Below are 24,463 nucleotides of genomic sequence, written 5' to 3' on the forward strand. Positions count from 1 at the left end.
AACTATACAAGAACAAGTTTCTTGATAACATCAATTTTACTACACATCTGGTACTAAATATATTTCTATCGTAAGACCGCCACAAGTTTAGAAGCTCATCCCCACTCCAGGGGTCTATGTAACGTGTCTGTGAAACATGAATATTATAATGTTAGCATGGATACATAGATAGGCTTTGACTTCAATGCAGATTGAGGAGGATGGCTGGATCATGTTTTTTTTTTTTATCTGGCGTTGGCCCCACACGGAATCAATTTAAAGTAACTGTAAAAATGTGCATCTCTTGGCTGCCCTCCAGTAAATGTGGCGTATTTTCTTCTTCTTTTTTTTTTTTGATAGTTGTTGTGGTATACTGATAGGCTTCAATCATTCACTCATCCACAAAGTCTGGGCATCGAAAGTAAGACTTACCTGACTGTTTAGACAGCATCACAAAAACTTCAGGACTATGCAGATCCGTCCCCTTGTCACCCCTCTCCAACTACCCTTGTATCAGGCATGAGAACAAAAACAACACCGTAGAACAACCACGCCCCTAGTTATATTCTTTGTCAAAGTGGGCGTAGCCTTGAAATTTCAGAGCCAATCTTCTGAATGACAGTGACACAAATCTGTAGACTAAAAGCAAATGGGAAAGATAAACTAATGGTCTAATCAGAAAACTCGTGCAATTCTTTTTCTAGTTGCTCAACGTTGGAAACTGCTACCGAGCTCCTTTCGTGACCTAAATATCTTTGGAGCAGGAGACGAAATATTAATTATTCTATATTGTTTTGTTTTGTGTGAACAGAACAGAGAATTAAAAAGTAAAGCTGTCATAATACATAAAGCACTAAATAATAACTTCAAAATACCAAAAAAAAATAAAAAATTAAACAGAACTTTATATAGAATACTAAGAAAAACACAAAGATGATGTAATTTCTAATGCATTTTTAATGAAATAGTCTATTCATATAAGAGCTCTTTCTTTATTGGTTCAGGTTGGAGATGAATTGAGTCACATGCATCTTAAATCTTGAGAAAATATTTCGGTTTTCAATAGGATTTAAACATTGGAGTTTTGACTTTGTAGACACATGTTACGTAACTCGACAACACGTACTGTGGTGATCATGAGCAATAGTTTTAGTGTATACGCTTGACCAACGCATAGTATTGTTAAGTCAATAGTTAAAAAGATAACGAAGGGAGTTAGTGCTACACTAACTCATAGGTTGCCCTTGAGGGTCGGTTATGCTCTTTCATTATATAATACACAAACTCACAGCTAGATGGATAATGATGGTGAGATGGAAGTGGTGTACACTAGGGTCGGCAATCTTATTCTGGTTGGCCATAAAACTTTTCTGCGCGCCGTACAAAACTTTCGTACACAATTTCAAACCATTATTCTATATAGTTACTTTGGCGCAGTACAGTGACTAAACGACTCAATGTACTGATCTCCTCTCCGTTCGACACCTTGCATGTTATACTCCTCCCCTTGACCCAGCGGAGCCATATTTAACCTCAGGATGTAAACACTTCCAGATCACGTGACATCAAACTGTCGCAAAGCTATGATGTTTCTTTTCATTTAGGCGTCTCATTTTACAACATACATATAATTTTGGTTGTTCGTACTCTTAAGCGTCTTTTTAGTATGAAGCATTACTTGAACATTTGATAACTGCTTTTTTTTTTCTTTGCAGTTAAGACTAGAAGCAGTCTAAATTTTGTTCCCTTGCAGTTAAGAATAGAAGCAGTCTATAACAATTTTTTTTATTCCACTATTCAACGTTCCCATAGGGCAACATTCTAAACATAAAACGTATTACTGGTTAGTGTTCTTTTTTGATAATGCATTTTATATGACAAATGTAGTGGTTTTTTGTTTTGTTGAAGCTCGGTGGGCTGCAAGGAGACCGTCGGTTGGATGCATGCGTCTTATGATCCGCGCGTTGTCAACACCCAGGGCAGACGACACAGTGTCAGCCATTTGAAGGACTTCTTATAGCACTTAGCTGTCGAGTACTTTAGTGCCTATATATGTGTGAGTGTGTGTGTGTTTAATGTACGCAGTTGAGAATAAGCATAAGTGCATGTACTTATCTACTATTGTGTAAACAAAAAAAAAGTAGCACACAAGTAGACAGTACATTAAACGAAACAAGTAATCTTTTCTCTTATTGTTTGTGATTTCAAAAATGACGGAAAAAAACAACAACTTAGAAATAACCTAGATTTTGTAAATGGTGTACGAAATAAAGGAACTATTGATAAGCCATGTTTTTTTTTCTAATGGTAGGCCTATAGGCATAGACATAAATAAATATAGACTGGCCGATTAAAGAGTTTTATGAAATGAAAATTTGTGACTTGCAATTTTGTGTACTTTATTATACAGCATTTATGAGCAGTATAAATGTTAATTATTCATATCTATTTCAGCCACACACCTATATATATTGTAAATAAGGAGGCAGTGTAGTTTTGTTTAATCTCTAAGAATGAAGATCATGCAATTTTTCATAATTCGGAAATCCGAATACAATAGATATAGATATACATGTTTTCAAGTTACATAAAGTTACTTCCTTCGGCCAGTCTATATTTATTTATGTCTATGGGTATAGGTCATATAGGATAATATTGTGCCCATGTTCAGCAATAAGATCACATTGTCTCACCACTTCCGTTTGTAGCACAAAATAATGTCACTAAGGAGGAAGTAGTCGAGGAAGTAATAGCCTATGGCCATGACATGAAACATGACAAAAAAAAAAACAACAACACTGAACTAGTGGCAATAAAGAAGATTTGATACGAAAAAAAAACTGCCACGTATTGAGATAGTGCTCACACTAAAGCTTTTAACAATTTTTGATTGAGTTGGTAACAGTGAAGCTCACTTCAGCGTCCTTGACATTGTTTAGTTGATGGTGAACATCTCTACAACTCACAGTGTAATAGATTATTGAATGAATGCCCGTCGTCTTAGATACAGTTCTAAATGGAAGCTTACTCAAGTTATGGTGTGTGTGTTTCCTAGGTGATATGGAAAGGGAGTATTTATTGTTAGTTGTATAGAGGGAGCATTAATTTAATGTTAGTCTTGTAGAATGGTGCACGATAAACGGTGCTGTCGTAAGCTGTGTTAAGTACGCCAGACGATTCCAGGATGCTAGAGTGTAAAGACGTGTTTGTATAGTGTCTTAGATTTTTTTAAATATCAGTTCATTTCATTTCATCTCAAGCTGAATTTGTCTATATTGTAATAAAAGTTATAGTTAGTTTTTATTCACAAACAAGTTTTTCAAGTTATCTCAAGTTAAAATATATTTCGCCTACAGTGATTTAGTTGTCTACCAGAAGCTTGGTGTTATAAGTCAACGACCGTCAATAACAATCAGTCAATCAATTTTAGAAGATTTTAGAATCACAACTGAACTACATTTGGTAAGGTATGTCGTAAACAGCAACTTGTTACTTGAATTATTACCGTAATTTGACTACATAATAGTGTCTAGCAGAAGGCAAATATTTACGAGCAAAGAGAACCGTTAGTTTATGGTGCAGATCAGGTAGAATAAAATAGGAATAACTTTGCACTAAGACAGCATTGTCTCGTGGCGATCATTTTAAATTTGTTCTAAGTTGACTTGCATGACAATATTTCAATTGCAGAGAAACTGTACCACCAAGCTTCCTTTATGTGGGTAAGTTCATTCGGACTCATCTTTATTCGCGGCTTATCAGGGCATCCAATAGTGTTTGATTTGAATTCCAATAGCGAGGTAGTGTAACACCTGCCATATAGAGCGCAAGGTCTGAAAGGGAAACTCTACTTTTTACTTAACTATGTCGAGGTAATTCTGTTCTAGTTTATGTGTTTCGATCAATGTGTATGTGTTTTGCTCAATGTTTAGGTGTTGCCCTTAATGTCTATGTGTTGCGCTTATTGGTAGAATGATGTAAAATGTGATACATAAAAACACAAGGAACACAGGAACAAGGAACACACAAACACAAGTTTCTATTGTTGAATGGTCCTGGAGCAAGAACTTTTGGCTTGTAACATTAAACAGGAGCTTCCCTAACCTGCTGGCTAAAAGAAAAAAATAGATATAGACAAAAGAATAAAAGAATTCAAAGTAACCGGGGAGTGGGGATGCTTTGTGTGTGTGTGTGTGTGTGTGGCGGGGGGTGGGGTGTAGAGATAAGAGAAAGGAAAGTTACGAAGAATAAAGGCACGGAAACGAGAGGAGACGCCGGAAGTCAGAGGTGAATACACAGACTCTTCAGTAAACAGAATCATTACTAGAATACTGTTTCGCCTGCTTTGTTGGTGTGAACTTGTGTGGATAAACTTTTTTTGGTTTGGGTGGGGGTGGCTGTTGGAGGAGGTGGAGTGTGGATTTCATTCATTACTTTGATCTGCTGATACTATTGGTTGATGTTTTGATTTGGGCACCCCAAAAGTATCCCCACGCTGTTCCGTTTATTTCAATAGGCGCCCCATTTGTTTAACTACGATTTTTTAAAAATTTACTGCTAGAAACTGCTAAACAGAACATTGTTAACACTGGAGATTGTAGTCCCAGGCATAATGTTAACGTTCAGGATCGGATTTTGATTTAAGGCCCTAAGCTTTTTGAGATATGGCGCCCTTTATTTTATAAGTCCAGATATTGTTTGTCAGTTTAAAATCTGATATTTGGATACTTAAAGGGTTAATTGATATTACAATTGAGAGTATATAGATAGTTCAATAATAAATTTTTACTTTAAAAACATTAGTATTCATACGAACTTAGAAACAAGTTTAAACCCCCAAAGAAAGTGGGGGCCCTATGCTAAAGCTTGTGTTGCCTATAGGGAAATCCTGCACCGCTAACGTTAACTCTTTCTCTCCTAGCTGACGATAACAACGTTGATTCCACCAGAATATGGTAAAAAATTACGGAGAGAAAGAGTTAAAACAAAAAAGCAGTTTCGTTGATCGACGCTCGATTGATAAAAGACTAAAGTCTCTCTTGATTTACTGAGTGACATTTCTGACTCAAGTACAATCTCAAGAAACTGTTGTGCATGGAGCTTAACTTGCTCTTGTTCTTGATTTACTGAGTGACATTTCTGACTCAAGTACAATCTCAAGAAACTGTTGTGCATGGAGCTTCACTTGCTCTTGTTCTTGATTTACTGAGTGACATTTCTGACTCAAGTACAATCTCTAGAAACTATTGTGCATGGAGCTTCACTTGCTCTTGTTCTTGATTTACTGAGTGACATTTCTGACTCAAGTACAATCTCAAGAAACTGTTGTGCATGGAGCTTCACTTGCTCTTGTTCTTGATTTAATGAGTGACATTTCTGACTCAAGTACAATCTCAAGAAACTGTTGTGCATGGAGCTTCACTTGCTCTTGTTCTTGATTTACTGAGTGACATTTCTGACTCAAGTACAATCTCTAGAAACTGTTGTGCATGGAGCTTCACTTGCTCTTGTTCTTGATTTACTGAGTGACATTTCTGACTCAAGTACAATCTCTAGAAACTGTTGTGCATGGAGCTTCACTTGCTCTTGTTTTTGATTTACTGAGTGACATTTCTGACTCAAGTACAATCTCTAGAAACTGTTGTGCATGGAGCTTCACTTGCTCTTGTTCTTGATTTACTGAGTGACATTTCTGACTCAAGTACAATCTCTAGAAACTGTTGTGCATGGAGCTTCACTTGCTCTTGTTCTTGATTTACTGAGTGACATTTCTGACTCAAGTACAATCTCTAGAAACTGTTGTGCATGGAGCTTCACTTGCTCTTGTTCTTGATTTACTGAGTGACATTTCTGACTCAAGTACAATCTCTAGAAACTGTTGTGCATGGAGCTTCACTTGCTCTTGTTCTTGATTTACTGAGTGACATTTCTGACTCAAGTACAATCTCAAGAAACTGTTGTGCATGGAGCTTCACTTGCTCTTGTTCTTGATTTGGTCCTTTGTTTTTTTTTTAAATCTCTGTCTTCCTTTTTTGCTCACCTTTAGCTGTGCAGGTGTCTGGTGACCCTACTGTATCTTACCGTGTAAACGTTTATGTAAACCTCCCTTTTTACAAATGTTCAATGGACCTCATTCACCAATCGTAAACAAACAACATTTAGCCACGTGGTTCTCTATCTCTTCTATACAAATTACGTAATACACATAGGCTGTCACGTGATAGTTTTTAAAATTGTTTTATCAATATTATCACGTGGCTAAATGTTGTTTGTTAACGATAGGTGAATGAGGTCCATTTACAAAGATTCACTATGATGATCAAAGCTGCATCAGACTGGTGACGTATTTTTTAAATGAATTGTCTCCTCTTTATAAATAACAACATGAAGTAATTTGAGAACATGGAGGCTTTTAATAAAACCACTGAAAATAAAGGAGAAAGTTACACCAGAAGATGAATAGTTGCCTACATTAAGAAAACACTCAAATGTGTAACAATGGAGGTCATTGCCACTGCCAGAACTCATTTTGAAAAAAAAAAAAGCTTATTTATGGTCAATATTTTAAAAAATACGAAAGTCAATAATACTTGTGCTTGCTTAGCTCTCCAACAGAAATAAGGGCCAAAAAAAAAACACACACACACCAGGAAATAACATTGACAAATATTGTAAGGGTAATTTTAACACTAGATTTATTTAAATGTGAAAAGCAACAGAAAGAGATAATGCCAGACTTATGTGAAGAGAAATGGAAAACAATTGTTTCAGTAGTTGGAGAGAACTTTGAAATGATCCTAAATTTTAAGAATCTGGATACCTCAGAGAGTGTGTATTAAGGATCAAGCTTGCGTCCTATTATGACCGTTGACTAATGGGAAGGATTTTACCCAGAGGCCAGGAATGAGAGATGACTCTTTACAAATCTTGTGTCCGGAGTTTCTCCATTAACAAAATATTTTAATCACATTTGTTATTGTGGAATACGACTCCTAAAGCCACATCTGCGCTTCTTCTTCCCAGTGAGTCCGGAGGCCGAGCCCATGTTACGAACTTATTCATGTTATTAACAAAATCCTGTTGTAAACATTAATTTGGAAAGCAATGATATTAAATACAGAAGAATAGGGAGGGGAAAAAAGCAAGGACTAAAGTTGGGACTGATAAAGGAAATCATAATCTTACTTTGAGAAAGAGAGTGAAAGAGAGTGAGAGAAGCAGTTGTAAGAGTGTGTGTAAGAGTAATAAGATCAATCGATAAAGAGAGAGAAAGAGAGAGAGAGAGAGTAGGGTGCCTTAGCTTGTAACATCAGCTGTCGAGTTTTTTACATTCTAGAGATCCTTGGACTTTTGCTTCTTTGTTTTTTTTTTGGGCTCTGCTTTTTTTTTTTTTTTGGCTTTTGGTCTCTTTATTTCGTTTTTATGAGTAAAAAGGTACAATTTAAATAGTTACAATTTAAAATAAACTAATTCTGATGTGATCAAGCATGGAGAGTAATAAAGAGAGAGAGAGAGAGAGAGAGAGGGGGAGGAATGTGTGTAAATGGCCCCACCAAAGTGAAAGAGATGTATAGATTGGTAGATAAATAGAGAGAGAAAGAAAAAATGGAAGGAATTCTGTTGTTTTGACTGACAGTTCTGAGAAGACATCTGTCATACAAAAAAAGTCAGCAATCTTTAATCACTCTGTCGGGCAAGAGAAGGTCAGAGTATGAATTACTTCGTTTCTTTTTCTCCTCCTACAAGTCTTTGTTTTACATTTACCACCTACTGTGATCCATTGAAGCAGACGTGAGTTATAAATTATCTCCCCTGGAACAATTGCCTTCGCGTTATTTATTTAGCCCAATGTGGCTCCCAGATACTTGCCTCCAGTAGTTCTTTCTTTATATATTTATACATTTCTTTTTATAGTTCTTTTTTTATAGTTCTTTTTTTTTCCCGTTTTTAAATCGTTAAAATAATTAAAAACAAATATCCAGTTAATTAAGCGTTTCAACTGATAAATTAGTCTGGAAATTTTATGGGGAAATTCTCTTTATTTTAACAATTTTTTTTTCAGATTTTGTGTGCGAAATGCTCTAATTAACAGTAGCCTTATGAGCATCTCACATGTTTCTATTTGAAGAGCTCTTTTATTGCATTGTTATTCAAACATTTGTAAGTAATTCTGGTGTCCAAAAGTTTTCATGTAAATTTTTTAATGCAGCCATTTAGTTAAATAACTGGATAAATCAAAGGCGGATGCAGACATTTTCAGTGTGGGGCAGAAAGGTCACTTTATATCATTAATCAATTCGTTTAACATTATTATTTACAAAAAAAAATGTGTACTAAGTAACAGTTGGACTTTCCGGCCCCATCAGATATCCAAAACAGATACCCCTGTAAAGATCCCGCAGAGATCCCAACAAAGAAAGGCAGAATTCTCAGAAGAGACCTAAGCAGAGATCCCAACAGAATTTACGGCAGAAGTCCAAACAAGACAATAATTGAAATCCCAAAAGTGACCCCAGCAGAGAGTGGAAACAAATATCTAAAAGTGAATGATGATGTGTACATTACTTCCGGAATATTGTCAAGACTTTAACTCTTCTATAGACAAGAGTATAGTTGAAACTTATCAAAATAAAAGGAACAATAAAATCTATTGTTTAAATTTTTTTTGAATTGAAATAAGCTAAGATGATACTTTTTTTTTAATTCTTAGGTAAACAAATACGATTCTCTTCTATCTACGAGTAATTCATTCGAAACATGCGAAAAAACAAAACAAAAAAAAACACAAAACAATAAAAAAAAAAACCGGCTACACACAAACTTAATATAGACTCCCGAAATGGTCAGCTATGACAGGTAAAAAGGCGGTTTCAATATATTCAGAAAGAATATCAGAAACGATAAACTACAAACCTATCACCAACTACAACACTAGCTCTGTCCATACAAAAAGAAGAGACGTGCCCGTGTCGAAAGTGTTGCCGATACTGTTGTAGTGTTAATTCGACTAACGCCAGGATAACATATTGTAGATATTAAAGACTTTATAGCCTAACATTGTTCCCTAAGGGCTACTACAATTCAAGGACTGAAAAACGCATATGTAGTCGGGGGGGGGGGGACTATAATGCGAGTCCGTTCACTGAAGGATGAAAAAATAAAGTTAAAGTAAATCTTATCTTCTTATATAATACAGACGTTACTTCAAAAAAGAAGATGATTACGTCCTACGCGTCATGCATTTAGTCATGCTTATTAACCAATGACTTAAATTCTGCCAAGTCACTGATTTTCCTGGCTAGCTCAGGCAACCCATTCCATGCTCTAATAGCACTAGGGAAGAAGGAGTATTTGTACAAATTTGTCCTAGCAAATGGGACGAGGAATGTGCCTTTATCTTTGTGTCTTTCAGAGTATTTTATTAAATTTTGTTTTAGTATTTGAAGATTATGGTTCAGTGTTTTATGTATAATTGCTACTTTAAATATAGTATATAAATATAGTAAATACGTTGTGAATGCCATGGCATTAAAATGCGATGCGGCTAGCAGAGGAATAAAGATTCCGGGCAAATAACCTGTACTGCCTTTTTCAACGTAGCGAGGAACGGGTATCAGATATAATGGACAGGTAAAAGATTGCGCATGAGTGTGTAGGGTAAGGTCTCAATAGTGGAAAGGTGTGTGTGTGTGTGGGGGGGGGCTGTCAGGGAAGTATAATGCGAGGCGTGTCATTGAATGAGAAACAAAAAAAAAAGCAGAGTGTTACAATAATTCCCTTGTTGAAGATGTCTGAGTGTGCGAGGGGAGACAACCTATTTTTTTTTATTTTAAAGGATACAGAAAATTGTTTTCCATCAAATTAATCAACAGAGCCAAACATGAGTATCAGAAAAGAAAGAAGAAAGGAGGTCAACTACTCTTACTTGCCTCTCTATTGTGTCTCTCCCTCCAAAACCTCCTTTGTGAGGATTTGATTCTAAGTCTACCTACAACAATGGCAAGTCATCAACTTCTTACTTCTACTACACGATCAGAAGTGGGCTAACATTAGTCAAACCATTCATGTCTATGTGGGCGTTAAACAAATCTACTGGCCCTGCAGAAACTGCTAAGCGAGAGACTCCCGAGAGCAATTATGTACTTATATAGATATTAACCTATCTCACGAGGAGTCCTTTAAGTACTTCCCTTCTGGTGGAAATCCAGCTCGTCAGCCAGTGAGCCTCATTATCACAATTGAACTTTAGTAAAGTAACGTCATTTGAGAGTGATGGAGATAAGCGGGAATATAGTCTTGTTATTATTTCAATTATCTCCCATGTTTGCGGAGGTCTGCTATATATACACACAACATGCCACAAAAGCCTACTTATCCTTATAGTCACAAAAATAAATTTATAAATATTCTTTTTAATCAGTTGAATATAGTATAATTCTGTAAATGTCCAAGCAAATTGATACAAAAAGTTAGCTTAGATTTTATTGTAACTATTACATTATGACGACTAGAATTATTAAATTACTGTATTATATATGTGTATATAGCAATAAAATATATTCAATTAATTAATTAACTATCTAAAAGTAGTTAATTATTTTTTTGGTATCGAACAAGAGAAAGAAATCGTACTTGACAGATGTGGTGGTATAAGTTGAATTTAAAAAGCGATCACGTAACATTTACAGAGAGCCCCCCTCCCTTTCTCCTCACCTTTTTTTCCCAACCTGTCCAGACAAGTGATAGGGGCAGCACAGTGAGACAGCTAGAGGCTTGAAATAGAGCTAAACATAAACAATGGACCTCATTCACCAATCGTAAACAAACAACATTTAGCCACGTGATTCTCTATCTCTTCTATACAAATTACGTAATACACACAGGCTGTCAAGTGATAGTTTTTTTCCTTTTTTTTAATCAATATTATCACGTGGCTAAATGTTGTTTGTTTACGATTGGTGAATGCGGTTCATGGGTAAAAATATTTCTAACCGCACAGATTTATTATTGTTAGCCTAGATCTATTACAGATTTAATGACATAGCTTATCCAAACTAATTGATACAATTACATATTGTACAAGTATTTTGTATATTATTCTTGTTAATTTTTTTTAATTCTAAGATGATTAGAAGTTTCTTATTGTGTTACACTCTCTACACCTCTGACCACCTAAGTTTTACTGGATATATTTTGCATTATTTATTATGAAACTGTCTTCTTACGATTTCATGAGTTATCTCCCCTATAGAGGACGCTACTATTTAAACGAAGTCTGAAATAGAAACTTACATTTCAATTTTACACTCAGGGTCGTAGCTAGCCAGGAAGTAGTTGGGAATGTGAAAGGGGAGGTGTTACAAGGGTCCAGGCCATGCTCCATTCTCCCCCCGCCTTTCCAATTGAATGATGTTGATGAATGTTTGAGCGCATCTCTATAGGCCATGGTTTCCCAAACTGTGTTCCTCAGAACCCTAGTGTTCCACGAGGCCTGGATAGGTGTTCCACAAACTGTGTTCCTCAGAACCCTAGTGTTCCACGAGGCCTGGATAGGTGTTCCACAAACTGTGTTCCTCAGAACCCTAGTGTTCCACGAGGCCTGGATAGGTGTTCCACAAACTGTGTTCCTCATAACCTTAGTGTTCCACGAGGCCTGAATAGGTGTTCCACAAACTGTGTTCCTCATTACCCTAGTGTTCCACGAGGCCTGAATAGGTGTTCCACAAACTGTGTTCCTCATAACCCTAGTGTTCCACGAGGCCTGGATAGGTGTTCCACAAACTGTGTTCCTCATAACCCTAGTGTTCCACGAGACCTGAATAGGTGTTCCAGAAACTGTGTTCCTCATAACCCTAGTGTTCCACGAGGCCTGAATAGGTGTTCCACAAACTGTGTTCCTCAGAACCCTAGTGTTCCACGAGGCCTGAATAGGTGTTCCACAAACTACTGGAATAATTAACTAGTAGGCCAACACGGGAGTTAATCTCTTTTAAAAAGAAATAAGCAAAGTGTTCCGCTAAATACTCAGAATGTACGAAGTGCTCCATTAAGGAAAAAGTTTGAGAACCCCTCTCTATGCCATCATAATTCTACTGCGCCCTAGTATAGTTGAATATTTCTTAACTTTGTGTTAAAGGCGTATCTGTGAGAGTTTTAAGGTTTTACCTTTCATCCGTTCGACAGATAGAATTAGACATAATGTCCTATTTGTGTGTGTGTGTGTGTGTGAGTAAAGAAAAAAATACTTTGAAAACAAATAAACTCTTTGTGGTGTATGTGACTACTAGCCCCAAGCCTCTTCTCTATTTTACACATAGGCTCAGGTGCAGCCACTGCCCCCCCTCGCCCATTTTTTTCACATAAACATTTGAAAAGCTATTTATTTGAAAACATTGAAAATGTATCTCACTATAATATGAGCTGTCAAAAATGGCTGTCATCTGTATGATATAGGCAGATCTATCACCCGTAAACTTATCAACTTATCATGGAAATCTTTGGTCTTTTAGCTAACTTCAACTTGTTTCACTTGCTACTTCAGAAATAAGAATTTATATGTCATATGTCCCAAACGCAGGCCTCCGAATGGACTGCAGGAGATGACAGCAGTCGGGGTTTGAACTAGGGACAATCGTGACGCCAGCACCAGGCACAAATCACTACTAGGCATACAAAATAAAAAAAAATGCTGAAAATATTAATCACATTCAAGATGCATCCCTGGGGTTTGTTAACAAGGGACAAAAACTCCACCACAAGACAGGAGATACAAATGGAACGTTATTGCTCAGAGACCTCTTGTTCCTTATAACCAAAAGTCGTAACAGCTTCAGGGGGTAACTCTCTCAGGCATCACCTTGTTTATGTTTTGTACCCGGTAACCTCCCCTTGAAGTAACCCCGGGACTTGCATTTCCCCGCGAAAAGATATACACTGGTGTATTATTAGCAGACGACTGCAGGAACATTATTAGATTCTAAATGAACCTGTAAAGTTAAGATAAATATAGACATAAATAATGAAACATTCAATGTTTAAAGAATGAATCTTATTTATCAGACAGAGTCTTTAAAAACAATTATATGTGTTCTATGTGAATATACTATTTCCAAGCAACTAGCCATGAACTGTGGCGGTACAGAGGTTTATCTGGCCAAGTTGTCATGTGGATATCAGTCTACTGACTCAGAAAGACAACGCCTAGACACTAATGGCACCATTTGTTGGGATACTGTATCACGTGATAAGTGTAGCGCAGATATGCTTGAGGATAACTGTGAGATGAGAAGCTTAGATTTCGAAAGGAAAAGTGGCACGCTATCACCCTTGTCTAATACATTAATGTTAGGTCAACTCCCTTGTGGGATCGCATTAAAGTTAGGTGAGCTCCCTTGAATAATATAGCAATGCTATGTTGGCTCCCATGTGTAATACATAGACAAATGTACACCATTTCAAATACTTTTTTTTTGTTTCAGTTCCTACTATTGGCTTATCTTAGTTGATAAAGACTAGATGTGCGTATCTTAGTTGATAAAGACTAGATTCAGTGAAGACTTTAATGAAGGAATAAAGGGAACACGTCCAACGTCCTCATCGTCAATACAAAATAACGAAGTCCGAAACTGACTGCTGACAAAAACAGAGCTGCCTTCTTAGACGCTATTCAGTCCACTACTTTTTTTATTTCATGTCTTTCCCTAGTCTTTGTTTTTCATTCATACTTCATCGTTGCCAAGACGTACAATAGAAACCAAAAAATAAACAAATCTCGAAATTTTCATGCCAACCAAATTTAACTTTGATACCTAACAACTGGACCCTCAAAAATTTATTCAAGGTACAAGGTTGGAAACAAACATTTTTTTTAGCATCCCTACCTTGCAATCTTATAAGTTATTATTTTAATAGTGCGCCATATCTAGATAAAATCTCCAGAATCTCAAGAAAATTATGTTTATTCAATGAAGATTTTCGACCAAATTCCATATTTCGATTTGCTAGAAACAATGTGTCTGTGCAAGATGTTCCTCCATTTTATTGTAGCATAAGGTTGGCCTCCAAAGTTTTTCAAATTTTATAGCCTGATAAATGTTCAGTTTCCTTGCAATTATCTAACTTTAGACATGTTTAACTATTCATTAAAAATACAAAAGCAATAGAACTTCTTCCTAATTAGTGAATAAATTATCCAAGAACTAAAATTGTCCCCCATTAGGGTGAGTTTTATAGAACCTTAGTTTTGACTTTGAGTTTTGCTACTGTCCTCTAAAGTTTTTTTTAAAATTGCCTTTATTTTTAAAAAGTGCATTTTTTCCCTATTGGGAGTCACTCGGTGCGGCCCATACCCCCTGCATCCCCCTAGTGACGCCACTGTTCAGAGTCATAATTTCGATTCGAGTTATTAACTTAAGACAACTTTTCATTATCTTATGGAGCTGAAATGTCGCACATAAACTTGTGCTGCGTGATCAGTTAATACATTAGTTTCTTTGTGTGTGTGTGTGGCAACACCCAGTTTTCATTCATCTAGATTGTATGTATAGGTCCAAATCTCTATATTAATGTTTGACAGTTTGTTATTAAGCCAGTTAGATACGTTGGTTAGAGCTTAGCGCTAATAACGCGAATGTTCCAGGGCTCGATCCCCTTGTGACCTTTGTGTTTATTAACTATCCATTTGGTTTTATTGAGAAAAACAAGTAAATTAAATATAAAAAAAAACTACTTCTTTAATTTAAACAAAGCTTATGTTAAGTGTTATTGTATCAACTATTGGACTCAATCATGTCATTAATTGTAAATGAATTTGTGCGATTGGAAATATATTTACTAGTTGTTTTTGTTTAGCGCTTTAGTTTTGCTTTTAGTTTTTGTGGGCAAGTTGTGTGTGTGTGTGGGGATGGTTATCTGGAAGAATGTTTCCGAGATTCCATGCTAACTTTTGAAAAACAATTTTTATAAAATGTTGCTCGATGAATTCTAACTCAAGCGCTAAAGCCACCTTGATGGAAGGCCGACTGAGCTAGACAAATGTTAATGAAAATAGCTTTTTCATGGTTATCTATTATTAGTTTCAAATTTTGAGGGAACGACCTAATTCTTAACATGAGTCCTATCTCCACGTAGTCAGTACTCTCTCTATATAAAAAAATAATTGATAAAATAATTGGTCAATTTTTTTATGATGCAAGTGTTTTTAGGGGACAATTTATAATTGTGCAAAGTTTCAACTTACTTCGAGAATGGGAAGTGAGAGAAATGACGTGTACAATATTTGTACCAGACAGAAAGAGTTAATAAAAAGTTAGTAAAAAGAGAAATCTCAGACCGTCATCAGCTTCATAAATTAAAAACTAAAAAAGCTTAATGATAATAATAAAGAGATGCTACATTGTGACATGGGTCCCGGGTTCCATTCCTGGTGAATGGGGCTTTTGATTTCGATAATTTTGGGCGTCCCTGAGTCCATCCAACTCTAATGGGTACCTGACTTTAGATGCGGCAAGTAAAGGCCGTTGGTCGTTGTGCTGGCCACATGACACCCTCTTAGCCGTAGGCCACAGAAACAGATGACCTTTACATTATCTGCCGTATAGGTCGCAAGGTCTGAAAGGGAAACTTTATTTTTCTTATTTTTCTTTATGGAAAGGCTACAGTACTCCTTTTCATGTATACAAAATATAAATCTAGTAGACCATCGTCCAAAAGCTGCCTCAGATTCAAATCTTCAAGCGAAAATATTAAATTTTGATAACTTATTTATTAAGCATGAGCAAAAATGGCTCTTTTCCGATTTGTAGCTATTTCTACCCCCCACTTTTCTATCGTCTTAAGTCTAAAGCTTGAATATATGACAATATGACAGCGCTTAGTTCTTCTCGTAGCTATGGACTAGCTTAGTTCCAGACATTGCCTTATAGTCCAGTGTTTCCCAAACTGTATTCCTTGGAACCCTAGCGTTCCGCTAGACCTGAATAGGTGATTAACGAACTACTGAAATAATTAGTAGGCCACCACGTGAATTAATCTCTCTAAAAAAAAATAAGCAAAGCGTTCCGCTAAATAATCAGAATGTGCGAAGTGAAGGAAAAAAGTTTAGGAAACACTAAAGTTTTGAACTAAGAAAATGGTTAAACTGTGTATCTAAGATTCTGTGCCTGGACCAGCGCACCGTTTACATACGTCACAGCTCCAGACACGAACTTTCATGGCAGTCAATTAAGCATCGCCGACATCCCGAGACCGGAAACAGAGACACAGAGAACACGTGGAAGACTCAAAAGAATCCTTGACCTCTTTAACGAACTTTGGATTTCGCCGCAAGCGAGGGGGGAGACTTGGAGAGCTAGAACTAGATAGTGGGTCATCTGCGATGCTGCAAAATAGAGATAATTTAAGTGATATGTTTTCAATCTGAGTGAGGCTACCTTTACTTTCCATTAGAGTGAGGCTACCTTGCTACTCTGAATCAATTCAAGGACAACAAAAATACGCTGGGGAAGTAAAGGTGGGGAAGAGGGAGATCGCATTCCACCCCACCCCCCAACCCAACCCTAATATGCCAGCGCGAAACTGTGCAACTGTCTCACTATTTTCTTTTTTTTTTTTTATATTTTGTTTCTCACACCTCCTACCCCCCCCCCCCCCCCACCATTTAATGGTTAAATCTGAAGTTGAAGGCCGATCGCATCTATCGTCACCCTATCCCCAATCCGCCTACGTACTATCATAATCTTAGCATGTAAGCCCTAGCATGTAGTCTCAGCTTGTAGTCTTAGCATGCAGGTCTAAACATGTAGTTCTAGGTCTCAGCTTGTAGTCTTAGCATGCAGGTCTAAACATGTAGTTCTAGGTCTCAGCTTGTAGTCTTAGCATGCAGGTCTAAACATGTAGTTCTAGGTCTCAGCTTGTAGTCTTAGCATGCAGGTCTAAACATGTAGTTCTAGGTCTCAGCTTGTAGTCTTAGCATGCAGGTCTAAACAAGTAGTTCTAGGTCTCAGCATGTAAGTCGAAGTATGTAAAGTCTTAGCGTGTAGTCTCAGCATTTAATGTAGACTAGGTCTTAACATGTAGGACATATTGGCTCTAAGTAGTCTGTATTTATCATAGCCTATGGCATTTATAGAAATGCATTAAACAAAAAAAATAACTCTAAATGTTTTTATTTTTGTTTCACTAAGAAATGTACAATGTGTTACACAATACCAATACATTGTCAATAATAATTCATTAATTCTGGATGTAAATGACTAACAACGGGATCTTTTAGTGTAAACTACACTAGGACTTCAACAAACGAGGCGAAACTAAACTAAACCCTAAACTACACTAGGACTTCAACAAACGAGGCAAGGTATTGCGCATTTGTTCAGTGTATTAACAAACAGCAGACATACATCATGAGATTTACAATACTGAATAGACACGAACTATATATTACTTGTAGAATTTTTCAACAAGCCTGCGAGCCCTAGAACTCTTCAGTAGTACACCAATTTAGAAACCAAAATCTCTGCTTCACCTTCGCCTCATTTCAGAAACTTCTGCCGTGAGTCACTACTATTAACATAATGTCTCTCACCATTCTGGGCAGTAGAGGGCTCCGCAGAGCAGATTAAATGTATCAAAAAAAAAAACTGTAATGGAGTCAGCAATTCATTTATCATTTTCTGATATCTTAAAGAAATGTCAGCCATATTCCCTACCACCATCTAATAGCTGATTTTTTGTTTTACAAACATCTTATCTTCACTAACATTTAACAGGTTTTCATTGAGCTCCACCCCATTACCACACCCACCCCCCCTTGTTTTCATTTATCTTCTTTCTTCCCGCCTCTTTTCTTTCTTTTTTTTTCTTTCCTCTCAGTTCAGCCCTCTTTCATTTATCTTCTCTCTGCTTCTCTCTTCCTCTCTTTATGCCTCATCCCTATATTCCCTTCTACCTAGCTCTCTCTCTCTCTCTCTCCTCTGCTCTGTTTCTCTTACCTATCCAACAGCCTGTTTGATGTGTCAGTGTGTCTGAGAAAGCAACAGTCCAGACAAAGAATTCATTAATCTTCAAAACGTGTTTTTCATGTAAGACAAAACTTTAATATATTTCTGTCTAAGTCTTATCTCAAAATGAAGTTCCGTACAAGACTTTAATATAGTTCTGTTTAAGACTTACCAAAGAATCAAGTTCTGTACAATACTTTCTTAGTTTTGAATAAGACTTTGTAGAAAATACAATGCAGTATATCGATTTGGTAGCCAGCTATTAACCAACAGAGTATGGCTGATGTAATTGTTGCAAAGGAGAGAATGGACACTTCAGCAAGATTGAGTTTGTTGAGTTTCTAACCGTCCCTTTCAAATAAGCCAAGCTGAGGTTAAAGTCCTTTATGATCTGCCTAAAGGCTTGTTACACTACAGTGTTCACTGTATTCATTACAAGGACAGTTCGTTCTGTTCAGTCTCAATCAACGATCGCGTCTTCCATGGACTCAAGGCACTGAAGACCTACTTTGGTCTTTGTAGACTTTACAGTCTAGTTCCAGGTCCACACATGAACAACAGATCCACGTGTTCATTAGGCTGTGTGTGTGTTTGTCTGTCTGCGTGTCTATGCATGTGTTTGAGTGTGAGTGTAACTTTATGCTCTCATCTTTGAGATTGAAATACCCCCACCACTCACCCCTTTCTCCCTGCAGGTTTTAAGACGCTGAAGGAAAAAAAAGGTGCGTGTAGAATTTGTTTCATTGCTACTTATTGGCTTTTTTTGATTGCACCCACACCCACACATAAATCTCCTGTATAAGTGAGCAATATCCAAAATAGTTTTTAGAGTAGACAATAAGAGTATAAGATATTCCCTTCTACCCGTTTTAAAGTCATCCATGCCTTCGCGCACCCCTAACAACAATGAACTTGACTCCAAGAATCTGGACATCTCTAGCTTCACCCTCACTACATAGTATCACAGGCCGTTGAGCTAGCACCGTTAACCCGGCCCCCTTCAAACACACATCAACCTCACAATCTCATGACCACGTGGCCGCCATGTGTGACCTTCAGAACATTCTACGGAGCGAAAACCAGGTTGAATTTCTATGGCCAGTATTTGTTTCGTCAGTAATACGATGGTCAGTGTTTTCAAAGTCAGCAGTACTCACAGAAATGGAAAGGTTTGTTGTAACGATTTGCGCATACAATAGTAAGCGAAAATGAAGGAGGATTATTTCACTTGGATACTCAGACCTAACTGCTCTATTAAAAAACATTATTTAATAATATTTATGTCAATACTTTATTCTCATGACAAGATATCATTTAGGAGTATGTTTTATGTCTAAACTAGAGGATGTCAAGGCTTATATCAAATCGTGGATGTCATTTTATAAGAAGAAAAACTTAAAAAAAAAACCCAACTACGAAGCTTCTATGAAGTATAATTGTATCAATCAGTTTTGATCCGTTTTGTAACTAAATTTGTAATAGAATAGATCTAGACCAGTGATGCCCAACATTACTCATCCTGCGGGCCATTTTAATTTCCAACATTCGTGTCGCGGGCCACATCAACAAAAAGATACAGCAAGATACAGAAATGAAATTCACCTGAAACTAATAGAAAGTAGAAACATGCGTAGCTAGTTCCCGTAGTTGAACACTAGTTTAGTCGCTGCTCAAATCATGAATGCAGTTTAAATGCTTTTCAGCCACACTTTTAAGGAACAATTACTTGTTGGCTTTGTATAATGTTTCGCTAACAAGTAAAGGACGGTAGGACCTCTCACTTTTCATTGTAGATTCTACATTCAGAGTCCCATCTCATAAACGCACAAATGTTAAAGGTCATGGTACAAACCCATTAGATAAAAATTAGAGCATTAAAGTAGGTAAAAATACATTTTTCAAACACTTAATTTTATACACCGACGTTTTGGCGGGCCGGATGAAACCATGTCGCGGGCCGGATCTGGCCCGCGGGCCGTATTTTGGGCATCACTGATCTAGACCAACAACAATAAATCTGTGCGATTAGAAATATTTTACCAATTGTTTTTGTTTAGCGCTATTTCATGCTTTAAGTTTTCTCACTACGCCATGATCCTGTCGCTTGTCTGGACCCTGTAGGAGGGTTTCGGTGCCATTGTCTTGTTCGGGCCTCTGCTCTCGATAGAGTACGCAGCTTTGAAGGACATGGTCAGCATTTTCTGGGGATGCTTCTCGAGGATATGTTTCTCTAGTCTCAATTTTTAGCTCCCGGAACATTTGTTGTCACATTCTGTTGTGACGGTTCTCCATAATTCTAGAAAGAGCTCTTCTAACGTACAGAGGCGTTCACATCAGTTAGTAGCATGCATTGGGCGTATCTATTTACCTTAGTAAAAAGTTTATTATTTTAAAAAATACAAAGATGTTCTTTTTTTTTTATGGTGCCACCTGGTTTTTATTTAAGAGCATGTAAAACAACTCCTTATGGTATGTTTTTAAATCATTTAAAACACTCTTATAGCAGAAGAAATTACCTTACCTAACTCAAAAAATATAGAATCAACATTTTGTAAAATTAATACCACCTCAACATCCCTATTAATAGGCAGCATTTACAGACCTCCCAATTCTAGTTTAGAATACATGCAGGAACTATGTAATCAGATTACTACACTTAAAGAGACAAATAAAAATGCAGTTTTTTGGATTATGGGTGATTTCAACCTACCTGATATAAATTGGAAAACACTAACCATAGATAAACACCAAAACCTTAAGGACATAAATGAGCTTTTCATAGAAACTTTACACAACCTAAGTTTAGATCAAATCATTAAAAAGCCAACTAGATTAAACAACACATTAGATCTCTTCTTAACCAACAGACCTGGATTAGTAGTTGATTATGATATTATCCCTGGTCTATCAGACCATGAGATCATAAAAATACACAGTCAGATAAAAGCAGTAGCCAATACAAAACCCAAAAGAAAAATCTTACTCTGGAATAAATGTAACCTAACACAACTACACCAAGCTGCATTAAACTTTCAACAAACATTCTTATTAGAAAAAGACATTAACCAACCAGTTGATGACCTCTGGAATTTCATTAAAAACCATCTTAAAAGCATTATAGAAAATCATATACCAACTAAACACACATCAAACAAAATAAATAAATGCTGGTTTAATAATAAACTAAAGAAGCTTTGTAAACAGAAGGAAAACCTATATAGAAAATTTAAAGAAACTAATGCAGAAAGAGTTTACAAAAAGTATATAAAAATTAAACACTTAACCCAAAAAGTAAGCAGACAGCTGCAGAGTGAATACATAAACAATGTAATATCTAAAGATAACAACAAAAACCTATGGTCATACATTAAGTCTAAGAAAATGGAAACAACAGGCGTAGCGCCATTAAAAGATGAACATAACATAATACATAATGATAATGAAACTAAAGCAAACATCCTAAACAAATACTTTGCATCAGCATTCTCAGCCCCAGGAGACAAAGACATATTACTGAATTTGAACCAAGTAGACAACATAGAAGATATAGTAGTACAAGAAAATGGAATTCAAAAACTATTAGCCAACACCAAACCAAATAAAGCTTCTGGACCTGATGGTATTCCAGCTAGATTACTCAAAGAACTAAGTAATGAGTTAGCCCCAGTGTTCAAAATACTCTTTCAGGCTTCAGTTAACCAGGGCAGAGTACCAAAGGACTGGAAAGAAGCTAATGTCACCCCCCTATTTAAAAAAGGAGAAAAATCTGATCCAGGAAACTACAGACCAGTATCACTTACCAGCATCACATGTAAAATCCTAGAACACATAATATGTAGCAACATCATAAACCACTTAGACAAACAAAATGTCCTCACACCATACCAACATGGCTTTAGGAAATACAGATCATGTGAAACACAACTAATAGGACTAATTGATGATTTTTCAAAAGGTTTAGATAATAGTGAACAAATAGATGCTATCTTACTAGATTTTTCTAAGGCTTTTGACAAAGTTCACCACCATAGTTTGCTTAAAAAATTAAAATATTTCGGCATTAATGGTCCACTGCATCAGTGGATTAAGGACTTTCTGATAGGGAGAGAACAAACTGTAATAATAAATGGCTCTAAATCAACACCGATAACAGTAAACTCAGGTGTACCTCAAGGAACAGTCTTGGGTCCACTACTATTTTTAATTTACATAAATGATTTACCAAATTGCATTAGTTCAGGAACAAAAGTCAGATTATTTGCAGACGATTGCATAATATATAGAACAATAAAAACAACACAAGACACAGATATTTTACAAAGAGAATTAGATGAATTACAGAAATGGGAATCAAATTGGAGCATGTCTTTCCACCCAGAAAAATGTCAGTTGTTAAGAGTAACAAAAAAACTAAAACAAATTAATTCCACTTATCTTATTCATGGCAAACCAGTAACACATACTAAAAACGCAAAATACCTAGGTGTAATAATAAATGAAAAACTGTCATGGAATCCACATATTGATGAAACTACAAAAAAATCAAACAAAGCATTAGGATTTATTAAAAGAAATTTCTATAAATCAAATAAGAACATAAAACTAAAATGTTATTTAACTTTGGTTAGGCCAATAATAGAATATGCATCCTCCGTCTGGGACCCCTCAACTCAAGAAAACATTAAGAAACTAGAACACACACAAAATAGAGCAGTGCGATTCATAACAAACGAATATTCACATTTGACTAGAGTAACACCTTTAGTAAAATCACTAAATTTAGAAAGCCTTCAGGACAGAAGGCTCAAAAGTAAAGTAGCAATCATACATAAAACACTGAACCATAATCTTCAAATACAAAAACAAAATTTAATAAAATACTCTGAAAGACACAAAGATAGAGGCACATTCCTCGTCCCATATGCTAGGACAAATTTGTACAAATACTCCTTCTTCCCTAGTGCTATTAGAGCATGGAATGGGTTGCCTGAGCTAGCCAGGAAAACCAGTGACTTGGCAGAATTTAAGTCATTGGTTAATATGCATGACTAAATGCATGACGCGTAGGACGTAATCATCTTCTTTTTTGAAGTAACGTCTGTATTAGATAAGATAAGATAAGAAGATTCTAATGAAAGAAAAATAACTTGAGACCTACTGAGGCAGAGTGCGCAATGTTTTGTGACATCATTAGGTCTTCTACCGGTGTTATGAGATACACATTTCCCCTATCCCATGGCATCATTTTACGATATAGTCCAGTATTGATTTAATAAAGAATTAAACAAGAAAAGTTCCTTTTAGATGTTTTAAAGTCTTTTTGGCTGTGATAATTTAATTTACACTTTTCCAAGACCAACAATTTAGTAGACTAGTAAACCTTTGGATGTTAAATGCTAGAACACGACATCATTCGCCCAAACAGTGGATTACAAAGATTTCTGAATGATATCTCCTCATTATATATTTCAATATAAATCAAGTCAAAATTCTGTTATGGTAATGGGGGAGGGATTGTCCATGCGTCTACGATGACGAGATTTTACTTGTTTTTCTCATTAGAACAAGTACATTTCTTCTGACTGTTGGACATCGTTCTGGGGAAGACTTGACATGACGAAAAAAGGGCCCAGCTACGAGATCTTTTGCTAATCACGAAGATGATTTTAGGACGGCTACGTTCATTTAGGAAGATCACGTCCATTTAGGAAGATCACGTTCATTTAGGAAGATCACGTCCATTTAGGAAGATCACGTCCATTACAGACTTACGAGAGCTATGTGGACTTTTACATTGACCAGTGCCGCCTCCCTTATATTGAACTGAATTGGACCAGCACCTTTTCTGTTTGTTTTTACCAGCACTGGTAGTGTGCTCTAGGCGTCACGAGACTCGATTTCTGCCACTCAAAATACAGCAAGACCCCCCCCCCCTTCTGGGACCCACGAAGATACCGCCAGAGGTGAAAGTAACTGAGAAGGTTGAGAGGGGGGGATGGTGTCGATGTAGGAATGAATTTAATACGTTGAGGGGGAGGAGAGAGTGAGTGAGGTGGAAAGTGAGAGTTTTCGGAAAGAGAGGGAGAAAAAGAAAACAAGGGTATGAAAGAAAGAGAGAGAAGAGAGAGAGAGAGAGAGAAGAGAGAGAGAGAGAAGAGAGAGAGAGAGGGAAAGAAGGCGCTGTATACATCTAGTAAAGTGACAGAGTTCAAAGAGCCAATTATTTACTGCCTGTGTTTCTATTATCTCGCATTGTGACGAAGTCGGCAGCCAAGATTAAAGCTCTAGGTCTCTAGGTCATTAGAGCGTAGAGCATTGTAATCAATATACTCAGTGGGTGGCCAAAGGTAAAAAAAAATTCCAGGGAATTCTGTCTGGAAGGGTGCGAACTGTTTATTGTTTCCCCGACCTGAGATTCTCCTCGCCATTTGCAGCCCCGCCCAGGTCAAAACTGTTTTCTTCCAAATAATTGCTCCTCTAGGAAA

General features: G+C 36.6%; 2 protein-coding genes across 2 annotated transcripts in view; one reads left to right on the plus strand and one right to left on the minus strand.

Moving 5' to 3' along the window:
• Positions 1-22,037, minus strand: part of LOC106074259 (group XIIA secretory phospholipase A2-like) — a 76,336-nt gene extending 54,299 nt beyond the window's left edge. The window contains exon 1 of the mRNA XM_056020851.1: positions 21,970-22,037. The gene's annotated coding sequence lies outside the window, so the exon portion shown is untranslated. The remainder of the gene's footprint in view (positions 1-21,969) is intronic.
• LOC106057543 (uncharacterized) overlaps positions 1-24,463 on the plus strand; it is a 50,145-nt gene that overhangs the window by 13,297 nt on the left and 12,385 nt on the right. The gene's annotated exons all lie outside the window — the stretch shown is intronic.

This window comes from Biomphalaria glabrata, chromosome 2 (genome assembly GCF_947242115.1).
Source record: "Biomphalaria glabrata chromosome 2, xgBioGlab47.1, whole genome shotgun sequence".
Classification (NCBI taxonomy): domain Eukaryota; kingdom Metazoa; phylum Mollusca; class Gastropoda; family Planorbidae; genus Biomphalaria; species Biomphalaria glabrata.